Genomic DNA, 10,474 nt, shown 5'->3' on the forward strand with positions numbered 1-10,474 from the left:
GCCACCACTGGCGTGATGACAAACACCTTTTCAGGAAATGTGGTGTGGCACTCCCACATCAATGCCACCACCCCAACCTAAACCCAAGGCCATGTCTCCCAGCGAGGCAGCCACTGCCATCATGGCGACAAGCACTGCGTCTGAATTAGATGTGTCTCAGCCGTAAATTAGTACCCAGTCGTTGCAGGAAACTTAGCAAAGTGAACAACAGGAGAGGCAGCCAGCTATACATCTTTCTGAAGTACGAGGAGAACAGGAGGTTGAGCTTCCTGCTGAGCATGATGTACCTCTTCTTGAACCATTGGATTTCTGATCTCCGGCAGAAAAGGTACTCCATCATCTTCTCCAAATTCCAAGCACCCCCTCTGATGATCTGGACATGGATTGGACCCTGGCTGAGTCCAAGACCCGCCATGAGTGACAAGTGAAAAATAAAGTTCCTGAAAGCCTTAGAATAATGGATGGGGATGAGGAGGAAGAGCCAGTCATAGTCATGGAGGCTGGCTCAGAAGACACCTACATTACCCCTCCAATTCAACCTGCTCCGAGGGATGTGGCAATGGTTCCACCACAACGGCCAGCTTCCATATTTGTAAGGAGACCGCTGAGACCTGCATCTACCTTAAAGTAATCACTGCAGAGGAGCAATCAACTTTTGTTTAATACATAATCAAATATTGAAAAAGGTTTACAATTTTCAGTTTTGCTTCTTCATTCGTACATCCTTTATTAATTTTAATATTATTTAATTTTGTAAAAACATTTGCAGACTCCCTGAGTAGGCCTCGCAGAGCCCCAGGGGTCCTCGGACCACAGGTTAAAGACCACTGCATCACAGAACAAATTAGAGAGGGACAATACATATTAAACAGAGTCAAACCGCTATCCACAAAATTAAAGATAGTCGACTAAGTGCATTTAATTAAATTAGGACTTTCCATCATAGACACTGGGAACACCTGGATTTTCTTGAAAGACTTGAGACTACCATCATGCTATTTTAAAACTGCTTAATAACAGAAGAAGCATGAACAATTGGTTTGTAATGGAAAGTTTTGAAAGTGGAAGCCGAAACCAATTTGCTGCTCTCACAATGTTCTTTTATTGAAAAGGTTTAGGAAGCCATGGCAGGCCTAGAGTAATGAGCTCATGAAACAGGTTCTATTAATTGCCCAGATTGTTTCATGGACCACGTAACCCATCTGGAGAGTGGCAAAGGATAGAGGACAATGAAGTTTCCTAAAGTAAATACATAAGTAAATAAGGATTTGAGGATCAAGCACTCGATGTTCCAGTTTCCTTCTCTTTACTGGATGCTTCCCCACAGGTTTCTCATCAATAAAGTGTGGTGTATATAATGGTCGATCTATGTGTGTTCACCATTCTGTAAGACTTACATGGAGTCGCTGGGTATTTAAGATATTTGCCACAATAGTGACAGAGCCACAGTTTGAATGAATTGTAACTTGTCATTGTGATCTGTAACATTTTAGTAACAACACATTATTAGTGAATCCTCATGCCCTTCTTTCTGCAGCTCCTGCATCTCATAATGATGGCGACAAACAGATAGGACCCCAGGAAGAAGGTGGACACTATGACCCCACAGTTGGAAGCAAACAGATAGGATCCCAGGTAGAAGGTGGACACTTTGACGCCGCAGTCGGCAGCAAACAGATAGGATCCCAGGTAGAAGGTGGAAACAAATACGCTGCAGTTGGCAGCAAGTGTATGGAGACACAATGGTTTTAGATAGGTCTTTATGCAGCCAAAGAAGGCTGCACACTACTTTTACACATAGTCTGATTCAACAGCACAGCCTCGTGGGGTGGCACACTGCTTTTACACAACATTTGATGCAACTGCACAGCCTTGGAGAACGGCACACTGGTTTCACACAACAGCTCATACAAATTACTGGGTGTAGTATGCCACTCAGAGAGGGGTTTCCCTTTTAAGGACATTGCCCCTTCATGATGAACCATGACACCGCTAGTGTGTGAGGGTAACCATCCTTAAAAGGGAAATCCCCCTCTGAGTGGCATAGTACACCCAGTAATTTGTATAACCTCCTGTTGATTTCGGACCCGTGGCCTTTTTTGTAATATGAATAATTAGTGGGGAGTTGGCCCACGCAGGTCCTGAAATCTCCTCTAGCCCCCTTGTGTGATTGCGTGTTTACACAACACCAGACACAATGTTGCAAACTTCCAACCAAGGTCTCTAAGGAAGAATCTCCACTTTCAACAGTTTTACAAATTTGGAGAAACTGTTCTAATAAGGCTCTTTGAAAAACAACAGAAATCCTTGAAGGATAAATTGGTGAAACAGGATATCCCAGAAGGACTGAAGCAGGCGAATAAGAGGCCAAGAATCATAGACAACCTCCTGATCCCTAATGCAGGAGTAGGAGAAGAAAGCATGGCCATGGTTCTCATGTGTAATCCCTTAGCAAATTGTATTAAACGGATTACAAAAATAAATTGGAGAATGTTTGAGGTTGGTAAGAAGAATCTAACACAGTTCCCCTCTGATTCAACTGAGGTCAGAACCTCAGAAACCCTCACAACAATGACCGACATACCTGGGGCGGTTGGTGTAAGTACATCAGACTGTCCGCCCTACTTATGGTAGGCATTCTGACCTACTTCTTTTTCTTCAGGAACACTATGAAAAGACTGGCAGTCTCAAACAGAAAAATACTAGGAAAAAATGACCCTTCTTCCGAAGGAGAAAGGGCTCTTGGAGAAAACCCATCCGGGATTATTAGATAAAGAAGCGCTGTATAAGAAGCTTAAAATAAAAATGTAAGTCAATTTTGTATTTGACAAATGCATATTTAAATCCCTCGTATGACAGAATGCTTTCAAGTACTCAGCATTCTGTAGCATTTTTATGGATTATTAACAAGAGGAGTGCCACAATACACGCATATTTTTCGTTTTCCAAAATAAATCCGGTATTTAATGACACCTCCATTGCCAAATAATCTAGGCTCCTTGCTGACATCACAAATTATCTTTATAGTTTAGGGAAGAAATCACATTTAACATCTCTTTCCATACAACCAGCAGTCAAATACCATGAATGCAAATACATTTTTTTTATTACATATCAAAAAACATACATTTGTTAGTAATATGTCAAATCTAGTCATCATTGTGTACATTTCATAGCATTATGACTGTTCTTGCTGTATAATAAATTAGTTCATGTTAACGTTAAAGTAAATTGAGTTTGATCCTAGTACACACCTCTGTAGTGTGGTTTTTAAAGGCTCTTGGATGTCCATACATAGGTGGTGTTTGGATGTTTGGTTATGTATCATTAATACAGATTTATAAAGTATTGGGTTTCAAATGTATTATGCCACTAATGGCCGTACAAACCACTTGTTCCTAAATTTAATTTGTTCAGTTTAGAACTTGTTGCTGTTAACGTGAAAGTAATGTGAGTTTGACCCTGGAGCAAACCCCTGTAGTGTGTTATGTATAAGGATGGGTGTGCTGAAGAGCAGTCTTGTTGCTGTTCCTCACTGGCTGTGAGGTGGTGGTGGTGGTGATGATGGTCGGCAGCAGGAAAAACTTCTCAGACTCAGCACTTTGTTAAAATGACCTCGGTGGAAAGCATTAGTTTTTACTATATTTGGCTACTGAAGATGTATCCTTTCTTTTGATGTGCATATTATATTGGTGAACTCCTTCAATTAAGCAAGGCTGGGCCATAAGAACACTGTGTATTTGGCTGTTCCAGCAACACAAAAGCACCTTACAGATTTTTGTAACTGAAGAAATGTACTGTCGTCATAAGTATACCAGGAGCCAGGGATGTAGTTAGGTAGATTTATTGTTCAAGTAAGATGGTACAGGATTGCCCCACCGGGAGCAGCATCCTGCTGCTCAGCCCCATTCAATCTAACTGATCACTCTTTCAAAGCATGCACACACTCCCAACATTCCATGACATCACACTCATGCAGGCTGAGCAGCCAGGACTAGGAAGTATAGGATATAACATATCTCCTTCCTTTAGAAACAATTAACAACAAAAAACAACAAAAACAAATTGCTGGAACAATATCACAATTTGTTACTTAGGAAATAAAATCAATTAAATCACGAAAATCACATTAAATAGGTAAATGCTTACTTAGATCCCAAAATCAATCAATTAGCATTCTCGGATATTTAAATCGACAAGATCAAATAAATTGATAAGAGATAAATGATTTTTCTCTAGTTCACATAAGAACATATAGCATAAATGATAGTGTTCTTCATATAGAATGGTATGAAACATGTAAAATCACATTAAAATTTGCACATGTTTCATGCAGGGTGCAATCACAAAATATGGCATGTGTTTCACAGACAATGCATTCAAAACACTTACCCAGCACACCCAGAAGAACATCACAACACACCTATCTCCCTCTGCTAACAACATGAAAGAAAAACATGTAACAACGCACACTAACTGATGTGCGAGAGAACAAAACAAATATAATGCACGCCAAACATTACAAATTAAAAACTAGTGCACTGCCAATGCAACCCGGACGTGCAAAGCAAAGCACCTTCCCAACACAACCCTGACGTGTGAGGGACATTCCCAACGCAACCATGACGTGCAAAGGACATTCCCAACGCAACCATGATGTGCGAGGGACACTGCCAACGCAACCCTGACGTACGAGGCCAATCACATTCCCAACACAATCCTGACGTGTGAAGGACACTCAAAACGCAACCATGACGTGCGAGGGACACTGCCAACGCAACCATGGCGTGCGAGGCAAATCACATTCCCAACACAACCCTGACGTGTGAAGGACACTCCCAACGCAACCATGACGTGCGAGGCAAAACAAAATAAATACTACACGGGCTACATCTAGAAATAGACAAAATACTAGCACATAAGAAACACTGTACACCTGGAAATGTATGTGTACCTTATAGTTAAAATATGCACATATCCATTGTGCCGATCACATCCGCACTAAAGATTCACTCACAAACTTAACACAACCAAATACCTGAAAATACAAAACGACATAAAACAACACACAAGGCAAAATAACCTTCCATAACACCCACACGTACCATTCACTATTGCCACTCACATGTATAACTCACTACCACATAAGTGGCACGTCCTAAACTTACTAATAGTATGCCCCACAATTGAATGGCTATAAACACAACCAATTCAAATCAATTAAGACATCAGGTGAGTGACTTCTTACCCAAACCATAACGCAAATAGCATAAAAACTAATTCACTATCAACTCGGAAGGTGACAGGGAAAATTAGAAAACAGGCTTGCGAGAAACAATACACTAGTTCAAAATATGGATTCACAAATCGACTATCACGAGTCATAATAGCGCAGTGCCACTGTTGGGAAATAATCACTTTTGAACGATACCCAGTTCATTGGTCTTGCGCCATTGTTTTATAGCAGGAACAGTCACCTTGAAATCTCCAAAACTTCGCACAGGCATCTTTCGCATTAGGACGTTTTCTACGTTAGTTTTGCCGCACCCGACATGCCGTAGATAAGGAGGCCGGACAGCTTTTCATTCTGAACGTTACCATGACAACCTCCACGTGATGACAACAATCATTGGTAACTCACGCCGAACGTGCTACAGATCACAGTGTGGTGGAAGAAGAATCCTCTAGAGAATGTTGGCTTGCATAATTCGCTTCGAAGTTCCAGACATGCATTCATGTAAGTTTGAATCATAAGAAGCTTGCTCAGTCACGTTCTACCAGATTCGTTTTTAACTTTTGAATAATAGCGCATGAACGGTAACATTTATGCATCGAGTTTCATGAGTTTGTCTGAATCGAGTAGAAAAAAAAAACATTTAACTCACGTCTTGGTTCCCCTTTTCTTTTTTTTTTTTTTTTTTAAATGCCAACAAGTCCGTCACAATTCACAAAAGCCAGCGCGATGCTCACCAATACTCCCCAAGCGTTTGAAGTTTTACCAAACGAATGCCCCCAGATAAACAAAAGCAATTTCTGTTCGTTGAGTCCTCCGCCGCAAGTCAGTCTCACACTCCGACTGTCACAGCACTCCCCCAAATGTGAGCGTGAAATTCTTTTTGTTCAGGTTGTAACTCCGAGCATTTCAGTTTCTCTTTTTAGTGATTAGATGGTCATCTGACACCACCCTGGAAACTTTGCCAAACGTTTCAAGGGGCCCGACTCATGCCCCCGATTTCAGAATGCTTTAAAATGCAGACAGTCAGCTAAGGCTACAGTAAGTGTTCCAACATCCATGCACGGTTTAAAAAATAAACGCTGCTCAAACATTTTCTTGGTGCCAGCAGTTGAAAAAAAAATCTAATACTGCTCATTTACTCCATGTGGCATGCAGTGCATAACAGAATCCATAACGCGCCTCCCTTCAATATTTCTAATTGACTTCAAATATTTTCCAGGCAGGTTAACACGCCAAGACCAATAGTTTGTAGGTTGGCAGGTTTCAAACATCAGATGGTTTAAAAATCTTCAGTTCAAAATTCCACAGCAAAAACGTATGTTTTATGCAGTCTGTAGACAGGTTTCAAACATCAGGTAATTTAAATAGCTTCAGTTCAAGATCACACAGCAAAAAAACATTCATTTTATGCAGTCTGTAGGCATGACTCCTCTATGTGCTTTTCTTAACTGCACAGGCAGGTTTCAAGCCACCCAAGCCACTTAATGCCTAACGCCCAACACATACCTTTGTGGACTGTCTGTTGGAAAAGACACCGGTGGGGCATCCAAGGCGTTGCGCAGGCTTAATTTTCAGGCTTCTTTTCAGACACTGGCCATCTTCTTTTAGTTCCTTCTTTCAGTTCCTTGTTTCTTGGTTCATCACGCGTGGTTCTTTTAAAAATCGTCGCCATTTTTGTAACTGAAGAAATGTACTGTCGTCATAAGTATACCAGGAGCCAGGGATGTAGTTAGGTAGATTTATTGTTCAAGTAAGATGGTACAGGATTGCCCCACCGGGAGCAGCATCCTCCTGCTCAGCCCCATTCAATCTAACTGATCACTCTTTCAAAGCATGCACACACTCCCAACATTCCATGACATCACACTCATGCAGGCTGAGCAGCCAGGACTAGGAAGTATAGGATATAACACAGATGATTCAGAATCCTACGATCTGTCTTATTTGTGGTCTGAGGACGTCCCAACGGCATCACAAAGATTCAATGTTTGCTCATGAGGCAGCACATACTTTTTATGTCCATTCATTCACCGGCAGTTTATAAAACAAGTGTTTCTTTTTACTTGTAAACACAAACCTGAATATCATTTATGTCAAAAATCTGTATCATTTGTGTTCCTTTACTGCTGAATCCAGATGTATTTTCCAGTGCCAAGGTTCAAGAAATGTAAAGCAGGGAGTCGATAGTTCTGGACTCTAAGAGCTGGAATTCTTTACTGCTCAAGATTCAATCTTTACCTAACCATCAAGCTTTCAGAAACCTATTCAGAACTAAACTTTTCAACAGCTCTCTCTCTGATCAATAATTCTGCCATCATGCACTGATTCTGTCCTTTCAGCAGTTAGGAGTTGGTTGGGTGATTCTTTGTAAATAAGACATGTATAAAATATATTCATATACAACCAATCTCACCGTGAATCATTAACATAGTCAGTGGTGAGCCAGCAAATTTCCCAAGAGTCCAGCTTGATATTGGACACCGCTGAGGAAGTGCCACTATGGTGGGTGCTTTTACATATGCATGTGATGATCGAAATGAGCATCATTTTTTCCCACGTCAGGGCTTCGGAGGTAAATGTTGTGCACTGCAAGCATTAACTCTCAGAGTTACAGGTCACATTTTCCTACTTTGACTTCTTGTGCCTTTGGACGTTGTTCTCTAGCAGCTGTCATTGAACCAGTTGTTGCACAAAATGGCCAAGCACCAAAACCAGCTACAAATATTCTCCAGTCTGTGCTTGTTAAACTTATTTAAGTGTGTTGTTTTTATAGGTGTTATCACTAATCCCTGTAGTTAGCTGAAAATCCTTTCTGCAACTACTTCCAAATCCACTGCAATGGTATGGTTTCTACCCTCTATGTGTTCGCTGATGTCTTCGCAGGGTTGATAATTGACTGAATCTCTTCACACACTCACTGCACTGGAATGGCTTTTCTACTCTGTGTGTTCGGTGATGAATCCTGAGAGTTGAGGAATGAGTAAAAGTACTTCCACATTCATTGCAGTGGTATGGCTTTTCCCCAGTGTGTGTTCGCTGATGTTCTTGTAGGTGTGATAACTGACTGAAGCTCTTCACACATTCACTGCACTGGAATGGCTTTTCTCCTGTGTGTGTTCGGTGATGAATCCTGAGAGTTGAGAAATGACTAAAAGAACTTCCACATTCATTGCAATGGTATGGCTTTTCCCCAGTGTGTGTTCGCTGATGAACTTGGAGTTGTGATAACTCACTGAAGCTCTTCACACATTCACTGCACTGGAATGGCTTTTCCCCTGTGTGTGTTCGCTGATGTTTTTGAAGATGTGACAACTGACTGAATTTCTTCACACATTCATTGCAATCGTATGGTTTTTCTCCTGTGTGTGTTCGCTGATGTCTTTGAAGATTTGATAACTGACTGAAGCTCTTTACACATTCACTGCACTGGAATGGCTTATTCCCTGTGTGTGTTCGCTGATGTTTTTGAAGGTGTGACAACCGACTGAATTTCTTCACACATTCATTGCAATGGTACGGTTTTCCCCCAGTGTGTGTTCGCTGATGTCTTTGGAGTTGTGATAACTGACTGAAGCTCTTCACGCATTCAGTGCAATGGTACGGTTTTCCCCCAGTGTGTGTTCGCCGATGATCTTTTAGGAGTGCTAACTGACTAAAGTTCTTCACACATTCATTGCATTTGCACGTTGCTTCTCCTGTGTGTGTTTGTTGATGGCTCTTTAGTAGTGATGACAAACTAAAGCTCTTGCTGCATGTGTTTGATTCTTCTTTCTTGGTTAGTGTCTCTGGGTCGGGTTTATAATTGTCTGCTTCCCATGACTGTGTTTCCTGAAGAGCTAACATGGTTGATAAAGCACTTGTGTTATACTCACATTCTCTGTATGTGTGTGGTATGTTGGATGCTTGATTTCAGATTTCACAACGAAATACAAGACTCACCAACGACACATATTATAATTGTGGCAAGTGAAGCTTCTTTGTAGGTGGTTATGTCTTTAGATTGTATAATGGTGTTGCATGTTTATGGGTAAAGATTAGTCTTCCTTCAGGTCGATGCAAATTGGGACAGTCTGTTGTAGATCAAAGACTCTCTCTTTCCTTTATCCTTCAGTTGTCTGGCTCCACTCTATTGTGCTTTTCTCTTGCTCCTGTGGTTTAGCCAGAAATAGTTTACAATATAACCAGCGCACTGAATGGTGGTCTGCCATCATTACATGAAACAGAGCAATGCTGTATCCACCTCACACCGATCCAATGATCAAAGCTTTGAGACTTGTTTATACAGGCAGTAGTTAGTTATTGTTGTTGTGTTATATTTCTAGAGGTCATTTCTTCGTCTTGTGGTGTGGAGGTGCACAGCTCAGGTTCTTACATCCACTGAATTGCTCTTGACTGCTTCTTCCAGGATCTATCAGTTTATGTTCAGGTTCCTCAGTCTCTGACTGTGCAGCTCTTTACCTGAATATTGGAGCTCATTTTTTCTGACGGCTTTTTGGAGATTTACACGATTATTGTCATTATTCATAATCATTTGTGCATTCAAGGCTGGTTTCCTGTTGGATGTAAAGAGATTTATCACTAAATGGAAATGTAAGAGAATGTAAATACACAATATTTAAATATTTGTAAAAGACATCTCTTCTTTACCATTTTTGAAAGTAATCAAGATACATTTCACCATACACAGATATTTAACTAAATGTTCTATTGAACATGCCACATCGTAATTCAGAAAAGGAGGTGATTTACCAGTGTTTACAGAGTTACTTAGTAAAGAAAGGGCACTCACGGAGCACCCATTCGCTAGAGGTATAGCTTTAGGAAGACGCACATGGTCAAGATTTCATTTAAACAAGAAGACATTGTGGAAAAAGAGATGAATCAGGATATGCTGCTTCAGTTTTACGAAGTGTATAATAACGGTAACTCTTCAGGAAGTATATGACAAAGGAAACTCTTCAAGATGTAATAAAGGTAACACTTCAGGAAGTATATAACAAATGCAGCTCCATTCACACTGTTCTTGACAATACTTTCCTGTTCACACAGGATCAGCTGAAGTTCCAACTCCTGTCTTTACTTTTCTGTTTGTTAAGTTATCGTTGCACTTACCTGGGGTTCGTCCAATCATTTGTGGGAAGATTGCAGCATTTATAATAGCGATTCAATCACTGCCAGTGATATACCTTCGATATCTCTGCTGCCAAGAAGTGTGTGCTTTTTGTCTTTTTCTACCTT

The 10,474-nt window shown here is 40.8% G+C and overlaps 1 pseudogene; it reads right to left on the reverse strand.

Moving 5' to 3' along the window:
- LOC146839477 (uncharacterized) overlaps window positions 1-9,786 on the reverse strand; it is a 115,412-nt pseudogene extending 105,626 nt beyond the window's left edge.
- Window positions 9,787-10,474: the final 688 nt, after the last annotated feature.

The sequence above is a fragment of the Triturus cristatus genome, chromosome 4_1 (assembly GCF_964204655.1).
Source record: "Triturus cristatus chromosome 4_1, aTriCri1.1, whole genome shotgun sequence".
NCBI classification, from domain to species: domain Eukaryota; kingdom Metazoa; phylum Chordata; class Amphibia; order Caudata; family Salamandridae; genus Triturus; species Triturus cristatus.